The sequence below is a fragment of the Mesocricetus auratus genome, unplaced genomic scaffold (assembly GCF_017639785.1).
Source record: "Mesocricetus auratus isolate SY011 unplaced genomic scaffold, BCM_Maur_2.0 contig_9525_pilon_obj, whole genome shotgun sequence".
In the NCBI taxonomy this organism is placed as follows: Eukaryota; Metazoa; Chordata; class Mammalia; order Rodentia; family Cricetidae; genus Mesocricetus; species Mesocricetus auratus.
Genome location: NW_024431510.1, coordinates 19,879 through 23,191, shown reverse-complemented (window position 1 = coordinate 23,191; position 3,313 = coordinate 19,879).

Sequence of the window (3,313 nt, the reverse complement as noted above, 5' to 3'; positions counted from 1 at the left end):
CTAGAAACTCAAGCAATGAATAAAGGTAAATCATGAGGAAACATTGCTTCCTAGCCATCTCTCTTGCCTTGTTATTTTCCAGTGCAATGCTAGCTCTCTTACCCAGCCCAGGCCTACTTGCTGAGAAATATGGCCAACTCAAAGGAATAGACTTCACACATCAATCATAATCAACACAAATTCTCTCAGACACAGCCATCAGATATTCTGATCTAAGCACACCCTCAACTGATGTTCACTCAGATGTCTCTAGGCTAGGACATGTTGACAGCTGAGGCTAATTGGGAAAAAGACCATGTATTAGAACACAGTGAAGAGTCTGTGTGAGAGACATTGAGGCAGAAAAGGGATACAGGGGATAATATAACTGTAACAAAAAATATATGTCAGAAATTTGAAACAGGCTTTAGAGCCATGAGCTCCAGACACTGGGATTTGTACTAAATCATAGCAAGTACTGCCCACATGGTTTCTTTGCGGCATACATTTTAACCTGGAAATCACAATCATGTTAGGAAGGGCCACAGCATTTTATCCAGTTCCTCTATTTTGCTTGAACTTCTGTAATTTTAGCAATTTTGTTTAATGATGAGTTTAGTTCTGTTTTTAATAACTACTTCCTTTTTAAAGATTTATTTATTTATTATGTGTAGGGAGAGATCTATGTACCCTTAGTGGTGACCATGCCTCCCAATAGCTGTTTTATCTCCCTTACATTCTCCATACATGTCCTCACACACAAATGTATGTGGTCAGCTCTATGGGTAAGTAGATCTCTCCCTGCAATTCCCATTTTAGTCTAAAGAAAAGTTTTAGACTTTAAACAAAACTCAATTGTGCCAATACACATAATGCCACAAACATGTATAAAGCATATATACATAGAAGATGATAAAGAAATTATAATCTACCGATATGCTATCCCAAGCATGTCTATCCCATCTAAAACCTAAACATATCTGAAAGCGGTGCCTAAGTCTGAATACATCTTTCCAATTATGAATAGAGTGTTCTTCCTGGGTGTATGCCTGCAAGCCAGATGAGGGTACCAGATCTCATTATAGATCCTTGTGACCCAACATATCGCTGTGGGAAACTGAACTGAGGACCTCTGGAAGAGCAGTCACAGCTCGTAGACTCTCAACCTTCTCTCAAGCCTATGAATTCAGTTCTTTACCCACACAGTTTATCAGTGGAGTGCTCCTCTACACAGGAAGTCTTGTTTTCAAACTCCACATGATTAACTCGAAGTGCATTGAAAATATAAATAGTAAACTTTGCAAGTGCAGAACTTCTGAAGACAAAAAAGGGACCACAGCTCTCTGTGTTTGGCAAATCTGTGTTTGATAGTGACAGGACAAGCACTAAGGGTGGCTACATTTAATAGTCATGTCAACAAGGATATTTCAAAGCACAGTCCCAATACCAATGCTGTGCATATGCACAGCCAACAAACTGAACATACTCAAGAACCCACCAGCTGGCCCAGAAAATTGCAAAGTCCATGCAGGCTGTTAGGATCACATAGAAATATACCGGGGCATACAGGACCATTAGGATCATGGAGGACAATGCAAGACCAGGCAGGAACATGGCAAACTCTGCTTCTGGGCTCTTATTCCTACCCAGCCTTGGGAAGACACTCTGCACTGGTTCCCATGGCTCGACTCGGCACTTCTCGCCGTCTGGGGATGGAAGCCCCAAGCTTACCATTCCGTGGTTTTCAAGCTCCTCTTGGCTCAGCTCCATGCAGTAGCTCTCACAGAACAGCACACAAGACCACACAGAAGAGTTTCTCTGCAAAGCCAAGCCTGAAGATTGTGGCAGAAAGGAACCAGCACAACTTCCGACTGGCAGATCGCCTTGAGTGACTGATTGTTTAGTGAAGCCTGAGTAACAAGAGTTCCTCCCATAGGTTCACACTGTGCTTTAAGAGACAGCCCATTGGTTCCTGGACAAAGACCTTTTCTTTTTTTTTTTGGTTTTTCGAGACAGGGTCTCTCTGTGGCTTTGGAGGCTGTCCTGGAACTTGCTCGGTAGACCAGGCTGGTCTCAAACTCACAGTAATCTGCCTGCCTCTGCCTCCTGAGTGCTGGGATTAAAGGCGCTGTGCCACCAACGCCCTGGCTGACAAAGACCTTTTCTGAGTCAGCACAGATGTGCATTTCAATAGCATTTGCATCTGGTTGGAAATGCAGACCCTGATCTCCAAAGGTACTTACTCTTCATTGTTCTGAACACCGAGTAGCTAGCAAACTTTTACAGCTCTCTATACTGTGTGTAGTGCAGTGAATTTCTGTCACACTGGTGAAAGAGCAGCCAAAATATCAACAACTAAAGAGTGATTTCAAAAGCCAGGTGGTGATGGCGTATGTCTTTAAACCCAGTACTGAGGAGGCAGAGGCAGGCAGATCTCTGTGAGATAGAGACCAGCCTAGTCTTCAAAAGCCAGTTCTAGGACAGACTCCAAAGGAATACAAAGAAACCCTGTATTGAAATACCTCCCCAATAAATAAATAAATGATTTCAGGAAACTCCTGAGCCAAGAGGAGCTGAGAGGTTTGTTATATGGCTTCACACTGAGTAAGGTGACATGAACTTGCTATTTATCCAGTTGAAATAGGGACATCAGACAACCAGGAAAGAAACTCAGGAACCAGATCACAAGCAAGAAAATGGGACTTTCTCCCATCAGAAAGCTGGATAGGCACCATTGCTTTAGGTGTTACATTCCTTACATTCCTGAAATTCAGAGCATACTGTTGAAAAATGAATAGTACTGCAGAGTAACCCTCATGGAATGTTTAATATTTAGAGAATAATGGAGCAAGGAAAAACCATGTTTAAGGTCACCATTGTGATCCAGTACAACTTCCTCAGTGAGAAGTTGAAACAATAAATAAAAACCACAATTGCATTATTCATGGTTCTCTACATGAACAGGACTGGTAGAATGAATCACTACACATGTGTGGAAATGGATTTATTAGAATGTCTTAGGTGTTGGTCCAGATAGTCCAGAAATGGATGCCTTCCCATAAAAATTTGAAGAATCCAGGAGTTGTTCTCATCATGGGGCTGAATATCTCAGCTGGTCTTCGATATACACCAAACACTCAAGGAAATGGCTGTAATTGTGATAAAGGAATGAATATATTAGCCAGGGCTGAGGAAAAACAGAGAAAGAGAGAGCTTCCTTCTACAATATCCTTTCTATATGTAGTAGGCTGCCACCAGCAGGTCTGACTCAGATTAAGGATGGATCTTAATCTTCAGTTTTGTTTGCTTGTTTGTTTTGTTTTGATGTTTTCAA